The sequence below is a fragment of the Lacerta agilis genome, chromosome 2, assembly GCF_009819535.1.
Source record: "Lacerta agilis isolate rLacAgi1 chromosome 2, rLacAgi1.pri, whole genome shotgun sequence".
Classification (NCBI taxonomy): domain Eukaryota; kingdom Metazoa; phylum Chordata; class Lepidosauria; order Squamata; family Lacertidae; genus Lacerta; species Lacerta agilis.
This window is the reverse complement of record NC_046313.1, coordinates 63,270,865-63,289,358: the sequence shown is the minus strand read 5'-3', so window position 1 is coordinate 63,289,358 and position 18,494 is coordinate 63,270,865. Positions and strand designations below refer to the sequence as shown.

General features: G+C 41.9%; 1 long non-coding RNA gene across 1 annotated transcript in view; it reads right to left on the bottom strand.

The window, feature by feature from the left end:
• LOC117042926 overlaps window positions 1–18,494 on the bottom strand; it is a 136,979-nt gene that overhangs the window by 53,406 nt on the left and 65,079 nt on the right. Inside the window, exon 2 of the long non-coding RNA XR_004426115.1 lies at window positions 14,580–14,782. This is a non-coding gene — a long non-coding RNA (uncharacterized LOC117042926). The remainder of the gene's footprint in view (window positions 1–14,579; window positions 14,783–18,494) is intronic.

The window sequence follows — 18,494 nt, the reverse complement described above, 5'->3', positions numbered from 1 at the left end:
AATGAATTACTCCCAACAATCTCAGCCCGCTCACATCCCCAGTTAGCATAAACAAAATGCTCAGCCAGTGCTACAAAAGAGATGCTTAGAAGTTAAAAGCGCTCTTTAAAGGAAAATTATGTTGTACATCATCCCAAAATTTAATATGGCCTTATGCACAATAGCAACATGCTGGGTAATGCAAAGGTATTTCTAAAATAGCTTAATAATAGTTCGATATTCTCCCCCTTTAAAATATGAAAATGTATGTCAAAAAAGAGGTGTAATGTAGCGGCATCTTGTATCCATTGATGGAGGTGATTTACATAGATAGCATTTAACATGCTATCATCATTATCCTATCAGTCTTCTGTCTAACGCAGATGTCTTGAGACAGAGTTCTCAAAGGTAAAAAGAAAAAAGAAAACACCCCAAAGCAACATTATGGGAAGTGGAGTACTGAAAACCAGAAAGGGGAACAGCAGAATTTCAATCAAGTGATTTTTCTAAAAATAAAAAGATGCCTGGCTCCCCTTAAATCTAGCCAAAGAATCAAATGATAAATAGTGGACATACCAAATGTTAGTTAAGAATATACTACATGCAACCAGAAAGAAAAGTAATGAACAGTGTGCTTTCTTGCTATTAGATGGCAAGGAGCAACAGAGGCGAGTTTCATCAACCTACTTGTGGCACTTCATTAAAAAACTCCAAATGACCTGCCCCAGAGGTTTAATGTAGATATTCAATAACAGCAGGGACAGTAAAGGACCCGGTGGGACAGCATAGGCCATAAGTTGAGGTGTCAAAACACCAGTCCCTAAGGGCCACCTTCTGGACACAACTGAATAGGAGGAACTACAACCACTGTAGTAGTATACAGTATTCTAAATGTCAACCAAGCCAGCTAGTCCAGGAGGATAGCATGGTCAGTGGTACCAAAGGCTGCCAAGAGGCTCGGGAGAATGACAAAAGAACTTAAAATACCAGTGCATGGTCAGCTATATGAGAATTGGGAACCATTGCCTATGCAGAACATTCCCCAATGCAGAAAAGTATGGCTAGAGCTCTATGCAGCATTTCTTGCAAACCTGTAGAAGCACAGGTTGCAGCCATAAAGTTGCTGAAATCTTATTATGAATGCAACATCTTACCAGTTATTAAAAATGAACTGCAGACCCAGTAGGAATAAGTCCTTGTGAGATTATATCCACAAATGACCAAAATGGAAAGCTTTTTAACATGGGCACAGCCTTCCCTTATATTTTAGTGTGGGTTTTAGAGACTCCTGCATGGAAACATGATATGACTTTATACCTAGAGAATCTAGTGCTTCTAGCTATTTCACAACCACAATTTGGAAGTAGTGAGGGTCAGGTAATATCTTTGATCCAGTCCTTCTCTATTATTAAAAGCATCACCAATATTGAAATCTCATACCATGTCCATACATTAACTAGTTACTTGAGGCACAAATCAGCCAAAGTTAAGCACTTTTCATTTCTGTTAATTTACTTACTTTTCAATAGAACACATATCTTATTTCCAAAATGACGTTAATAGATCTTACTAAAACAAGAAAACACAGTGTGACACGTTGACCATATACTTACATAAATTTTACTGTTGCATAATAGTGATTTGGTCATTGGATGTATATAACACAGTATACTTTAATATCTAATTGTGCATTGTGTATCTAACATCTACTTTAATATTTTTTTCATATATTATAATTCCTATGATCGATCCCAACTTCCTCTAATTATATTTTTGTAAAAACAGGTTTGATATTTTGATATAAAGCATTACTGTTGCAAAAATCAATAAAATTTATAGTGTTCCATTTCTGTCTTCTTCCCTGTCCTTTTATTTATTTATTTATTTTTATCTATTTTATTTTATTTATTTGACAGAATGCATATACTGCTTGTTTGTAACAAAACCTCTAAGCAGTTTACAATAAACATTAAAATTATCAATAAAAATGTTTAAAAACAAGTGATTAAAAACATTTTAAAAAGTAAACTAAAAAGCAATTGAAACATAACAGCATCTACATGTCTGGAGAGACTTGCCTAAACAAAAATGTTTTAAGCAAGTTCCAAAAAAATAAATAAATACAGCAATGAAGGAAAATATATGCTTAACTTGTCCGTTGAAATCATTTGGCCCTAAAGTACTTAGATCACAAGTGGAGAACCTGTGGCACTCCAGATGTTTTTGGATGCCAACTTGGATGAGCCCCGGCCAGCGTGGTCATTGGTAAGGGATGATGGGAGCTGTAGTCCAACACCATCTAGAAGGCCAAAGCTTCTCTATTCCTGGACTTGATCATCCTCTCCCAGTGTGGTGCCCTTTAGATATTTTGGGTGACAATTCCCATAATCTCTGACCGTTGTCCATGTTCATTGGGGCTGGCAGGAGTTGCAGACCAAAACATCTGGAGGGTACCTTTGTTGGGACAGGGCTATGTTCTTGATTAAAGCAAGTTTAAAGCTCGTACCACCAAAATAATAGCAGCTAAAAGCAATAGCAGCATAGCGGAGGTTTTTGTGGGGTGCACTGGATCTGACTTTCCTTTGAAGCAAAGGCATGGCTAGTCAAATGCTTTTAAAAGATCAAGACCCCAGACTTCCCCGAACGGCAACTTTGTAGCCCTCTCTCTGCTTTCCTAAGAGAGGAGCAAACAGATGTCATTGAAATGACAGGATCCTGTGACAGAAATGACAGCTTCAAAAAAATGAAATGCTATGAGACTGACAAGCATTTCTACAGACTGCTGTGACAGTTTATGCTAGAGCATTCCTAAAGAACAATGATCAGTTTCCTAAGGCAGTAAAAGCTGTATCCGAATGATGATTTGAGAGTCAGGGTACAAAGTGAGCTATGCATTCTAATGCACAAAGAATGCAGCTGGAAGTGTCAACCTCTGCCGGCTTGCTCTTTCTAAAACACAACCCTAGCCACTAAACCCTGACTATTTAAATGCTCCCCAAATTGACCACAAACCTGAATGATGAAGAAAAGAAGAGCCGGCTGGATCAGGCCAATGGCTCATCTAGTCCAGCATCCTGTTTTCACAGTGGCCAACCAAGTGCCTATGGGAAAGCTGCAAGCAGGACCTGAACACAACATCTCTCTCTCTCTCTCTCTCTCTTTCTCTCTCTCTCTCACGGTTTCCACCAACTGTTATTCTGCATCATACTGTCTCCAGCCATGGAAGCGCAGTATTGCCTCCCTGGTCCACAAAGGCAGAGCTCAGCCTCAATTATGGCTAGTAGCCATTGACAGACTTATTGTCCTTTAGGCTACTGCGCTTGAATGTTTATAACAATTTTCATTTGACACCTTTGTTTATTTTTCTCCCCAAACTTCATCATCAGTCAGCTGCCTTAAACGGAAAGCCAATTCCTCTGGTACAAAATTCATAATGTTTCACATTCCCTATTCCAAGTAAAAAGTACTTAAAAAACAAACAAACACCTCACAACTATAGGTGCTTCTGAAGAAGCTGGATACGAGAAGAAGGCAATTTTATAGCAAAAAATGTTTACAATATTAAAGCATCTGGTGTTCATTTACATGTTTCAGTTAATACAAATTTGCGGCAATAATGTGTCAAAACTGCAATTATCACTTTCTTTGGGGTGTTGTTTGAAACTACGATCAGTTTTCCAGTATTTTTCAGCCCAGTTTCCAAAATGGCTTTCTGTTCTGACTTTTACTGAAGCAGGAATCTAAAAGGGAATGGGTCTCAGAGCTCTAAAAAGGGCACAGGTATTCTGCAAGTTTTCATTTGCTGCAATGGATCCTTTGCAGGAGGGGTTATCTCTGCCTTTTGTAAACCGTACCTAGATACTGAATCAAATTCAGCCATCCAATCAAAATACAAGCCCTAGTCACATCTTACTCATGTGTAAAGTAATGGCACATTAACTCAGGGCTATACATTGTATTGGGCTATAACATACAGTTCTTATATTTTCCATACTATAGTATAGAAGAATTCCGAACAGTAGATATACAAAACTATTTTGCATTCTCCCTAAGCTTTTTTATATTTCTACTTTCTCACAAAATGCAGAGAGATGAACTAATCTCTGCATAACATAAAACATCTCTGTGTGCTTTCTATTAATAAGAATATTGCTTTAAAACGTACTTAACGTGATAGTAACTTCCTCTGTTTTTCTAAGGACATCAGAACTATCCCCACTATTGTGCCAATTGTTTGATCAGCATCATAGGAGAAAAAAGCTATCTCAAGCACACCTAGATTTACTATATATTGGAATTCACCTCACACTTTTTAGTATCACTGATAAATATCCCTATATCAACCTGTCTGTGCTGAAGATCATAGAAGTGGAGCACTCCTGGCGGGTCTGATCCCAGCTGAGGTGTGCCACTAGGCCAGGGGCATGAGGTACAGCCTTGTCTGTGATGCCACCAAATCTCTGAAATGATCCCTGCCCCGGAAGTGCATGTGGCTCCATCACTGATGTTCTTTTCCAGCAGCTGAAGACACACCTGTTTGCCCAGACCTTTGGAAACAGCTAGTCACATGTAATTTCTATGACTGGTATTCAACTAAGGAGGCTTCCACACATACTATTTATAGTGGAATAGTTGCAGTTTGGTCCAACCTTCTTAAGAGTGAATTTGCAACCCATGGTCCGCACCTTCAATCACATGTTTTGGGAGTGAGTGGAGGGTTTTCCTTTCTGCACTAATGCCAGGCTCTGCCTGAATTTAGAAAAAGTCAGTGGCTGCAGTCAGCTGCCCCTAAAGCAGCTGTGTTCCTTTGGCCAGGAAATGTCAAAGTTATGAGCATGTGCATGGGGACAGCCCTTTCTCAGTGGTGTGAATGGGATTGCTTTTTGGAGGCTTGGCTATAATGCTGCCATAGCAGTTTTTCCTGGACTTGCAGCAGCTGCAAGAGGTCTCTCATCCTGCAGCAACGCAAGCCATGAGTTGTTTGAAGGAAGAATCATCACACAGGAATGTCACATATTGTGACACAACATATACTGCCTGCTAAAACTGCAAGACATTGCAGATAGTATCATTTTATTTTTATTTTTTTAAGTGCTGAACAGCATGGTAAAATATGGATATAGAATAAAAACAGATTTAATTTGTCTGAGGCATAAGAGCAATGGGAATGTTCAAAGTGCCGTAGTGGCACATGGGACTCCGCTGGGGAAGTTTTCTTCGAGGCAAGAATGCTAATGCACACCATATCGTTGTTATTTGTTCAACGTTCTTCCCCTCCGCCCCTTGGGGTGAGGGAGGGGACTGGAGGGGAAAGCCTGTGGTCATATCGGCTAGGCTGCATGTTTGCTCAGAAATGACTTCTCTCCCTTCTGGCTGCGCTGCAGATTGTCTTTCAGGTTAAACAAATTTAACAGACAGGATTCTAGTTCGCTTTTCTGTTTGGCTTTTGCTTTGCAAATGGAAGGACAAATGCACCAGCGGTTCATATCCTGCCTAAGGAAGGGTGCGAGTAAATTCAGCCTCTGTGTTGACATTTCAGCTTCTCATAGGTTAAAAAAGATAAAGGAGAACAGTAGGAAAGGTGACAATCTAATTGTCTGGCTTTACACAAAGGTAATAAGCAGAGGTATGAACCGAAGAGAGTCTTGACGTATATCCCTTTTAAAATGTCATATGGTTTTTAGCTCCCCTTACAATTTACTCTGAGCACATGGCTAATAGGTGCAGACCCTCCAAGTGTCCCTATTTTCCAGGGACAGTCCCAGATTGAAAGAAGCTGTCTCAGTTTCTGATTCGATCCCAGAATGTCCCGCTTTTCCTTAGGACATCCCTATTTTCATCAGAGAAATGCTGGAGGGTATGCTAATTGTATTGTTTTTGCTATGCAAAGAACGTAAAAGGGGGAACCCAGCTGCATCATCCTACACAGGCCTGTCTAGTCCAGCATCCTGTTACTCACAGTGGCCAACCACCTGTGTAAAAGAAAAAGAACAGAAATTATAATTTGAATTAGTTGTATGGAACAGATCCTGCCTGGAGAAACTGAAATGTTTTGAACCAAGTTCAAAGCAGCAAAATGAGGACAGAAAAACTCAGCAGCATTTCAAACATATCTTCTAAAATGTTATGGAAGATCTGAAGAAATGCAATGGAATTTGCTACCACATGGCGTAGTGGACAGTCCCTTGCTTGGATGGATTTAAAAGGAGATTAGAAATTTTCATGCGGCATAAAACTATCAGTCACTGGTGGCCCTAGCTGCTATTACGTTGGCCAAATAATGAAGCAAATTAAGTGATTCAAGGGTCTTTCCCTGTCAAAGTGGTACGTCAATAAAAACCCTGAGTTATCAGGGTCCCACAAAGCCTTGTGTCTCCCAGTTGTTCTCTTTTGGTTCTGCTGCTTATAATTCTGTGTTTTCCTATAGTCGTCGGCTTTGCAAGAAGTGAGGCTGTCTAAAATGTAAGAGCACTGAAAAGCAGCACAGGATTTATTTAAAGTTTTTAAAACTTACATTGCTGTTATTTGACCAAAATCAAGCAACTCCCCTCCCCAGAGCTCTTCAGAACTCCACAGGCATCCTTCTAGACAGCGTTGGGGCTATTGGAGGCACAAAATAGCACTTGAACAGCTTGTAAGAAGTTGCAGTGCTTGAAAATTTTTACAAGGAAGAATACACACCAAGCGGCCACCTCTTATTTATTTTAAGATAAGAAAGTAAACAAAATAAAGATTATCCTCATGGTGTTATGGGCACAGCTGAAGATGGGGCATTTGCTCCAAAGCAAGTCTAGACCACAGGTAATCAATATGGCGCCTCTGCATGTTGTTAGACTACAGTTCCCACCAGCACCACCCAGCATGATAAATGGTCAGGGATGATGGGAAATGTAGTCTAAAAGCAACAAGAGCACTCCACATTGGTGACCCCTGACCTTGACTAATCCTATACATGTCTACTCAGAAGTAAGCCCCATTTAATTCACTTGGGCTATGTGGGTATAGGATTGCAGCCTGAGTCGGTTGTTGATGCTTCAACCAATCATTAGCAGGTGGTGGTTGGCATCACACAGTGCAAAGCACTTTATTGTGAATCAGTTACTATTCATGTGTGTGAATTTTTGTTCCACATTGCACTTGAGGAAGTTTAAAAATGAGCCTTTCTCCCTCTTAGGACTATGTTTAATAGCAGAAGTATGAAGTTAAATTTTATGTCTTCGGTCCCATAGGCATAGAAAATGAAATTTTAAAAGTCTCTTTAGCATAACCCTGCTATGCTGGGACCCAGACTGCCAAGTGGCTTACATCTTGCTTTCTAAATAGAGAATTATTTCCAATTTATCCAGATGCTGATGGTTTAAATGGAGCTACTGCTTCCTTTCAAGCACCCCAGCCACTGGCTAGAGAAATATATGTATGTATATTTATATACGCATATTCTTCCAATTCCAATTGCTGGCTACAGTTCCAAGACTACTCTGCTAATGTGCATATAAATAAAAACTGGGGGGAATGCTTTATAGCAATAAGTACTGAAGGAATTTCTGCCATCCTGCATGAAGACACCTTGATACATTACTGATAATATCCATAATGCATTTAAACAGACAGTCTGGAGGTTCAAGTCTGAACATTTCTGATACCAGAAACATAAATTTTAGTGAGGGGTTTGGTTTTGGGGGTTTTGTGATGGCTTCAGGAAAAGCATGGCAATAATCCTTTACCATCAGTATAATATAGAATATGCCAACCAAACACAATACTTCTAGTAAGTCAGCTGCCTGTGGGCAGGACTGTTCCATGTCCTTCTGAAGCCAAAGTATTTTGCATTTATCAATATTGTCCACATTGATCACACAAACACTTTTCCACCACTGAGCTTAGAGCTGTGGGTCTGTATATGGGTCCCCCCACTCTTTATCCTCAGGACAAATTAGTTATCCTGGCTCAAAGGCAGCCAGTGACCTTAGTGGTTGACGGAAGATTTGGCCATAGATCTTCCTTGCTGAAGCCCGATACTCTAACCACGACAACCACATTGCCTCTCAACTGTATCCACATTGAACTGCAAGAATATATACAATTTTATCTATGAACGAACTCCCTTCTAGCTTTCATTGTAATCCCATTTGCAATGCATGAGAAAGAAATTCATTCAGATCTTGCATTGTTGGCCTGCAGGGTACGTTCATATAGAAATTAAGCTTAGAGCTGTGGGTCTGTATATGGGTCCCCCCACTCTTTATCCTCAGGACAAATTAGTTATCCTGGCTCAAAGGCAGCCAGTGACCTTAGTGGTTGACGGAAGATTTGGCCATAGATCTTCCTTGCTGAAGCCCGATACTCTAACCACGACAACCACATTGCCTCTCAACTGTATCCACATTGAACTGCAAGAATATATACAATTTTATCTATGAACGAACTCCCTTCTAGCTTTCATTGTAATCCCATTTGCAATGCATGAGAAAGAAATTCATTCAGATCTTGCATTGTTGGCCTGCAGGGTACGTTCATATAGAAATTAAGCTTCCAAGCATTTTCCCCCCTGCCAAAAATTCCCAGGAGTCTTCCTTAACAGCTATTAAAAATGCTACTAAAAGAAGAGTGCACATTTAATAGTCCTAGGGAGCCTAGTCATCATAGCACTTCATGCCTGCAATGTACAAAGTTGGAGGGTAAAGCTACTGAGGCCCTGGTTTGCCAAGATGAGCAAATGCCTGATCTCACAGAAGACCTTTCAGGAATCCCGTGCTCTCCTTGACTCAGCAGCAGCAGCATTTTGCTGTATGCACAATAATTATCCTTCAAATGTAATGCCATTTTAACTTTACGAATTGCATTTTTTCTATGCAACTTTTTCCTGCTTATTTTTTCAATTGCTATTAGCGGAAGACGTTTTATTCTTCATTGAGATACACTCCAGTCTCTCAGTCACAGATACAAGTTGACTGTATTCTTGCTATGGTCATTTTTCCAAGAGACTATTGCAGCATGGTTTCATGGGATATTTATAAAACAAATTGGGGGGCGTCAATTAATCCATCCATTGATCTATCCACTCACCCATCCATTGTATCATCAAGCACACTGTCAATTAATTGCTTGACCCATTGGCTTATCCATTCCTCATGTTGTCCATATATATTACACAGCAGTGTTGATTTTCCTATTGGGATCCATCTGTTCTTCACTGTGGATCCATAAGCCTTCTCATAAACTACCAAAGTCTGTCACAACAATTCTGTTGATTTCAGCTGGACGCATCACAGAATTTAAAGGCTGGTGACTCATTTTTACAGACATTTTAATCTCTTGTGAAGAGGCCTACTGGATCAGGCCAGTGGCCCATCACAGAAGCCCACAGGAAGCCCACAAGCCTGACCTGAGTGCAAGAGCAACTTCCCCCATTGTTTCCATCAACTGGTATTCAGAAACATACTGCCTCCAACTGCGGAGGTTGAAAACCCATCAGGATTGGTCAGGAGGGACCTGGCTCATTTCACTGCCTGAGGTGCCACGCCCGCCACGCCGAGCTCTCATCAGAAGTCAGCACCACCACTTCTCTTCACTTCTCTAGCATGGGCAGTGGTGGGTGGGGCACCCGCAGGAGTGCTGCCCCATGGGAGGAAGCTGGCCCTGAGGTTAGGAGCCATTGGTAGCCTTACCTTCAATTAATTTGCCTAACCCGCTTGTAAAGTCATTCAGGTTAGACAAATAGACAAATATTATTTAGGGCAGGAACATGGAAAACACATGGAAAACCATAGGCAAGCTTTCTCTAACAATAGCTTGCACACCAAGCTCAGCTGGTGAACGGTACTCCCAGTGGTGGATCTTGGGGTCTCAAATTTAAGCAGTGCCAAAATCCAGTGCCTCTCACACTCCGTAGTAAGTCAAAGTTGCAGCCCCGAGGCTCCGCGTCCAGTACAACTGAACTGGTTGTGCTCTCCTGAATCCACCGCTGTTACTCCATGCTAATGATGCCATTTAAGCCTCTAGCTACAATGCTGGGTCAAAAAGCACTCTCAGCCTGTGAATCTGGTCTTCTAGGGCAGCCTTCCCCCAACCTGCTGTCCTTCCCCAGAAGTTTGGCCATCCTGCTCAATGGCCATGCTGGCGGAGGCTGATGAGAATTGTACTCCAAAACATCTGGAGGGTACTAAGCTGGGAAACATTACTTGGGGGGGGGGGATATAAAGGAGAAACATGGTTGATTGTCACTGCATATTGATGGCGCCCAATTCCAAATCTCATTCATCAGTTTCAGGGAGACATTAAAACATGATGTGATTGTGCCTGAATTAAACAGAGACTCGCCCAAATATGCCCACTCATAATATTAATGACGCTCTGAGTCCATTAAATTTGAAATATTATCATTACTCCTCTAAATTTTGAGATGTTATCACTACTTCAGAGTAGAGAGATATGGTCCGTATACAGTATAGTTCCCATTTACACTATTGCCAAAAGCAAAGGCAACAAGGTATATGATCAGCAGCAACGTGGAACGAGCACAACTTGTGGCTGAGATCCCACTTCATCCCTTCTACATTCATTGAACTTGTAGATGGGAAGCCCTGGTTTGCTGAAAGGGTGTTCTTCCATTAACTGTATGATGGCTCTGGAGTAAATGCGTATTCATTTGCTGGTGTCATTTTGATAGATTGTTGTGGATTTAATTTGTTCTGATTACGTTCTGGCTTTGATATTTGTGCTGGATTTTAATGATCACTGGCTGGCTTCTGATTAATTTATTTTCCAATGGGAAGTCGGGATGTAAATGTTTTGATACATAAATAACTGTGTAACAAGGAAACTAGTAATTATTAAATGATTGGCATGCGCACGCACACACACAAGGTATTGGTTCTAAATCCAAGCCTTCAAACTTTCTACACTGCTTAAACTTAAAGAAAACAATTTCTCTGAAAGAAATGAGTATTTAATGGACTCAGTGAAACTTTTAAAAAATGAACAGAACAGTTTGTGAGTCTGATCAACTGCAGTGTTTTTCCCCTTTTATTTTTTTTATTTTTAAAAAATCCAAATTTGGTTATGCTGGCAGTTATATTCACAAGTGACAATTACTTTGACATTAATTTGATAGCTCAGCAGCCCAAAAGTGGTATGGAATCTACTAGTAGCTGGCAGTTTTCATTGTGCCACCCTGTCTACATGGTAACTGTCATATTCCGTTCAGTATAGTAATGCTATCAGCCGACAGTCTTCTAAAAAAGTTATAATTTATTCCAAGTGATTGAAGCCCCCATCCCCTTCTTTCAAGACATAGCACCATGAAGCAGTATTGATGACAGGTCGTTTAACACCAGTTCTCCGTGAGATTAAGTAGTTGTCAGACAGATATCATTGGAGACTTACGGATTGCTTTTGGAAATCATTCTGAATTGCTAACTAATGCAGAGACGTGTTCTTAGATGGGTGTTGATTCTTTTGTGTCCCAATTCAGATACCTGAAACATCAAAGTTGTTGTGCACTCCAAAGTTAGCCACAAATGATCTGTATTGGCCACCACAATACAAATATGATTGTCCTGCGTGAGCATAATTTACAAAGGCAGAAGACTCCTGAATCTCCTGGTCTTCCATCTTTTTATAGAAAATGTGACCTCTTCCCTATACAGTCATACGTCATGTTACAGACGCTTCAGGTTAAGTGTTTTCGGGTTGCGGACTGCGGGAAACCCGGAAGTACCAGAACGAGTTACCTACGGGGTTTTTTGCCACTCGTGCCTGCGCAGAAGCGCCAAAATTGCGCCAGCGCCTGCGCAGACACGGCGCTTCAGGATGTGAATGCTGCAGGGTGCGGACGTGCCTCCGTCATGGATTATGTCCGCAACCCGAGGTTCCACTGTATGGAGCTAGAGGGAATGTAATGCAAGAACTTTAACTACGATTGACTCATTCAATGAATATATTTATAACCAGCCCTTCATCATACAAGCCCAGGGTATGATACAGTGGTACCTTGGTTTTTGAATAGATTGTGTTCCAGGAGTCTGTTGAACTCCCGGAACCATTCAAAAACCAAAGCAGAGCTTCTGGAAGCCGCAGAAGCTGCACTAGACGTTTGGCTTCTGAAAATCGTTCGAAAACCGGAACACTCACTTCCAAGGTTGAATCGTTTGGGAGCCAATTTGTCTGGGGGCCAAGGTGTTCGGCTTCCAAGGTACGACTGTATAATCAGACAAAATATATATAGTTCCTTGCCTATCCTTTGGATTCCACTTGTAGCTGATTCCACATTTAACTATTTTGTGATTGATAAGCCAAAGGAAATCGCATATTAATGTAATTCTTCTGACTGGGGCATGTCAGGGCTGTAGGGAGTCATATCCAAATCCAGACCTTGAGTGTCTATTCTCCGAACTACAGTCCCCAAGTTCAGTTGCTGCAGCTGGAGTGAAAGTGGAGGCTTAAGGTGCAGTAGAAAGTATAGCTTTGTTAACTAGGCAATAGAAGAGCAAGTTACTGATATTTTTATAGCATTCTCACTTGCTGTATAATCCTAGGAGGGTTCTGATTCTTGAAGTCCTTCGCAGACTCATCAGTTGAGCTGAAGCATTGCAATGTATTGTTTCCATTCTGGACCAGGCCCTTGGTGTGGCTGCCCCTTCACATCATTCCAAACATGATGGATTAGATCAAGAAGCATCTCCCATTCTTTACAGCCATCCCAGCAAGCTGCCCACACTGAAGGAAATGAAGAACTCCTGCTCCATTGACTCAGTTCCCTGTTGACTTTAATATTGGAGCAAGGGCGCCAACTCGGTATTTGTTTGAAGGGGTCCCATCCCCCTCAATGCTGAGGGGGCCAGTTGTGTATTGCGCACACACAACATCACACGCAACATGCATCGCAGCTTCAGCGCTCGGCTCCAGCACAGCACTTGGCCTCCTCCAGAGGACATGACTTTGCGCACATTCTGCATGTGATGTCACAAGCATGCAACATGCCTGTGATATCACAGGTACACACACACACACACACACACACAATGCGCCCCGGACCCCCTCAATCTTGGGGGCAACCTGACCCCTCTGGAATAATAGCATTGTAGAGTTGGAATACAAGAATCTTTCTCCCAGTGTGAGGCTTCAAACCCAACCCACCCACCATGCTCTACTGACTGATGAACGCAGAGGTGCTATCCTCCACTGAAAGCAATGGGAAAGCTCTTGCCTATGCAACACTTCCCTGTGTATATCAGCCCAGCCTCATACACAAGGCTCAGTGGGTTGAATCTTGGTCTCATTCGCTGGGTGTCAGAGGTCAAATATCAACAGTTTGAAGCAAGATGGCCAACACTCCCCTCCCCAATTCCACAACTGTAAAAGAGTGATTACAGAGACTTATCTGACAATGGTACTGTGCAATTATTACAGCGAAGAAAATATTGCTGTGAGCTTTCAGTGACAAAACAATTACATCCAGTCACTCTCATAAATACCGAGTTGGAGACAAAGACTTATGAATGGAAAGGGATAATTGTTAATAAACAGAGAACTGGTTCCGTCATCACAATGTGTTCAGCAGCATTCCGTTTCAAATACGGGACTCTTCTTGCCATCTCTAGGTCAATAAGGGATCAGAAGCTAGTCTCACGGTCTACACCAGCCTTCCAGACATTTTGGACTCCAGCTGCCATCAGCCCCAGGCAGCATGGCCAATGGTCAGAATTATGGAAGCTGCAGCCCAATGACATGTGGAGGGTGCCCATTTGGGAAGGCTGGTCTACACCCATATATGTGGTATACGTTTACAAGAAGCTGCATGACGTCTTTCACACTTGCACATTTCCAGGAGAACTTCTTGCCATTTCAGAGCCTCTCCTTTGAAAGTCCTCTTCCGCCTTAGCCCACCGCTCATAGCTGTCAACCTTCCCTTTTATTGCGGGAAATTCCCCTATCAGCACTATACTATAGACTATAGTACTGATAGCGGAATTTCCTTCAAAAAAAGGGAAGGTTGACAGCTATGCCACCGCTGCACCCTTTCCCCCCCCCTTCCACTTTGTGAGACAAAGGCAGTAGCTGTTTCCCAGGCCCTTGACCAGTGGTTCTGCCAGATTAACATATCCATGTATATATATATTTATGCCGGTGAGAAGGAGGGAAAGCGCGACTTTGACTTGGTGCCTAAATTTCCTGCCTCCAAAGCCCAGCTGGATAGCAGGAGTTATAACAGAAAACAGCAGCACAATTAGTTCGGAGTTCTGTAGCTGTCTGCAGCAGACTGCTTGCTCCTATCTCTCTATAGGTGGTCTCCCAGTTCATCAGTTCATAAATAAGTAATTTGAAATGTGTTCCTGGGGGAAATTTCCCTCCTTCTCTCCTGAACAGACTGTACTCATCAGTTTTCCTGTTCTCAAGGTACCCGGTGTTCTCATTTATAATGGCCAGAGGAACTGTGCTGTTCTAATTCCTGCTTCATTACATCTCCTAATGCTTGTTTTCAACAGCTTCACAACTCCACATTTTCTTTATATATTGATAAAAAAACTCTTTGCATATATTATTTATTGGCACTTTCATGTTAGCTTTACTGCTGATTTAAATGGAATATTTTTACATACCAAGTAAGTCTGTGAAGTTAGGTTTCTGGTCTGAGGGTTAGAGATTTCAATTTCCATGACGGCACCAGTCACTTCGAGAGGAGAACAACGAGGAAGCAGAATTATTGTTGCCGGACCATTCCCTTCCACTCTCATCTGGCGCCTTCATCTTGGGTTCTGCTGCCTTCCTGGGATGCTTGACTGCTGGACAACACTGGCCACAACTGGTAAAGGTACGAAGAAGACGGCATCAAAGGAATATATGGCATGTAGGCAAAAATAGCACATTCCCCATCCCTACCCCTGCAATAAAGATGCTGAGGCTGAGCAATGAAAACACTGCACTGGGGCTATAGAGACTCTAGCTTGTTTCATGCCTTTTCAGAAGTGGCTTCAGTAGCTGCTGAAATACCTACCTCTGGTTATCCAGATCAACTGAGTTGTTTTATTACTCATTGTCTGTGTGGGTTTGCACAATGAAGTCCATGTCTGCTAAGCAGCAGTCAAACAAAGCACCTGGATAGCTCAATTGGTTAGAGTATGGTGCTGATAACACCAAGGTTGCAGGGGGTTGAACTAGATGATCCTCAAGGTCCCTTCCAACTCTATGATTCTATGAAAGAGGGAGGTTGAGCACACTCACTAAGCCACCACTACTGGGTAATAATCAGGTTGGGGATGGGATCCTAGTTTGGGCCTTGCAGGCACCACATCTGTGGACTCTAGCCTCTTGCGCAGAATCATCATGATGAGCTGGACATGTAGAAGAAGAAGAAGAAGATGATTTTGGATTTGATATCCCGCTTTTCACTACCCGAAGGAGTCTCAAAGCAGCTAACATTCTCCTTTCCCTTCCTCCCCCACAACAAACACTCTGTGAGGTGAGTGGGGCTGAGAGACTTCAAAGAAGTGTGACTAGCCCAAGGTCACCCAGCAGCTGCATGTGGAGGAGTGGAGACATGAACCTGGTTCCCCAGATTATGAGTCTACCACTCTTACCCACTACACCACACTGTACAGTGAGCACCCATGGAAAAGCCGTGACTGTGGTTTAATTTTGTGTCATCATAGGGCACAGAATTTGTCCAGCAGTGTGGCAATTTCAGTAGCTTCCAGTAGTCCAAGAGTGGTATAAGCAGGGTATCACTTCCTATCAGGTGTAAGTTTTGCTTTTGAATAACCATTTCGTGGCACTGAAGGGCCATAGAAATTTAACCATAGTATGTGAAGACAAGGGCTGCAAGCTTTGATCAAATTAATCCGTTATTTCCTCCTAATGCTGAGAAGTAGTGTGTGTTTATTGAATTTTGTCTTAGATTTCCTTCAGTATGTCAAAAATTGTACCTGTACTGAAGTTTTGGGGCATATGTAAACATAACCAGTCAATTTATCAATCAGTTTAAAGGCAGGTGATTAACTGGCTAATAATTCCTTAAAAGAGTCACAGTATAATCCATTTTGTGCCTACTGAGAAGTAAGTCTCGTGGGTTTTATGGGATTTAATGCCAAGTAAGAGGGTATAGGATTGCCGCCTCAGAGCCCTAGAGATTTTAAGCCTACAATTCTAAACATACATGCTAGGGGGTAAGTCCCATTTAACACAGTCGGACTTACTTCTGAGTAGCTCCATGCATATGATTGTGGTGTTAGTCAATTGCCTGATTCTCTTTAAAGCATTGACTGTACCTTTAATTATAGCAACATATTTCAATGATGATGAAGATGATGAACAATAATTTCACTGCCTCTCTTAATGTTCATTTGAACTTAGCTTCCATTGGGCTTGGTGGATATATCAGCAACAATCCTAATGATAATGTCTGTATTCACCTTAAACTGCATAGTACTAAGTTAGGTAAAGGTAAAGGGACCCCTGACCATTAGGTCCAGTCGTGGACGACTCTGGGGTTGGGGTGCTCATCTCACTTTATTAGCCAAGGGAGCCAGCGTACAGCTTCCGGGTCATGTGACCAGCATGACTAAGCCGCTTCTGGCAAACCAGAGCAGCACACAGAAACACCGTTTACCTTCCCACCAGAGCGGTACCTACTTATCTACTTGCACTTTGACGTGCTTTCGAACGGCTAGGTTGGCAGGAGCAGGGACCGAGCAACAGGAGCTCACCCTGTTGCAGGGATTCGAACTGCGAACCTTCTGATTGGCAAGCCCTAGGCTAATGTTGTGTGCGCCAAATGGTGTGGAGTATAACTCACATCATCCCTGACCATTGGCCATGCTGGCTGGAGCTGATGGTAATTGTAATCCAGCACCATCTGGGGACACTATGTTGGTTATGTCTGCACTAAGCAGTAGTTAGTAGTTGAATAGGGGGAACCGCCTTTCAAACAAGTAAAGAGGATGAAAACTCTGTGGCATATGAAAATCATTTCTAAGTCCCCTGAAAAACTGGGAAATAAACAGTAATAATGATGACTAGCATTGATTATTGTCACTAAACCATCACTAAAAAGCTTAACATGAATATGGGAGTATTTTGCTTTTCCAGACAAATGAGAAAACAAAACGCAGTATTTTAACCTCGCACGAAATAAAATAAAACAACAAAAATGGGTGGAGGTGTGGAATGAATCAGGAAGCAGAAACTGACTCGGTGATAAGCATGCCTCTTTAGCAGTACAGGGGTCTGTTGCATTTTTCACAGAGGTAGGGGAGCGAGATGACTTATTTTCAGGTTGCAGCGATTTTCAGTTGAGATTAATTCAATGTGCGCATGCAGGGATACTGTCAGTGAGTGAGAGCATTGCACAATTGGCTCCTAACAAATCTTTTGGACAACCTGATTCTGAACATGCTTAGAATTGGAAAAAAAGAGCAGCTCCCCTTTTACACACATAGACGTGTGTGTGTGCGTGCGTGCACACACACACACACACACACACGGCTCTTCTTTCTTATACCCCCATCTCATTAGTATGCATCTGCTCCCTCATCTCAGTGCCTGCTGTTACCCCCACAGCACATTCTAGGCAAAGCAGGAGAATGGCTGATGGAAGAAGGAATGCGCAAGGGGTTACTTTGCCCCAGGACCCCTTATCTAAAGTCCTCCTCAAAAGAGGAAATGAGTTGATTTGCATTTTCCTACTGAAGCATGCAGAGTGGTGGAGGAAGGTTTCTTGTTACATTATACCATATTCCTGGGTTTGCCCCCAGGCCCTGCTTGCAGGCGCTCCACAGCTCAGAAAACACCTGTATGGCTCCCATTAAAATACACGCTTCAGACAAATCTTTTCAGAGGCTTTCAAAAGACATAGACTAATATTTTTCCTTGCTTGCATGTATTTTCTTTTTTCCTGGTGCCGAAGGCAGAAATTAACCATTTGATTCCCATGTTCTTTCTTGCCCCTCAGAAAATGTTCCTACAAAGACTTCGGCTATAGGCAGAGCCAAAGCAGATAACTTTCTTCTAAGCAAAACATTTGGGAAATGGGCTCCTAATAGGGCTATTGTAAGGCAAGTCTACATTTTTACTATTTGCCGAACCTGTAACACACAAACACACGCTCACACACAAGGAATCCTGTATTCTTCTATAAATATATTTTCTTTTCAGAATGTTGCTGGGAAATTATCCCAGTCTAAGTTTGCTCCAATTTTTGAAAGGTTTTTTTTAAAAAAAAAAGCTTTAAAAAATACACTAAACCAAAACAACTTTAAACACACACAGCATGATTTTTTACAAAATTAAAATGCACATTTGTGTCACATTTTATTCAGCCAATCACAGATTTGGCAGTGCTAATTTCAATTAGTCTATTTGTACAAAATGGTGCTATGCTCAAGGTGTTGTTCCCTGTACCCTATTCTATATATGAGTGAGAGTGGGAGAGATGCAGTTTGTCTGACCACACCAAGTGACTGTAAAACCCACTTTCTGCACAAACACTAAATAGGAAACCAATACAGAATTCCCCTGAC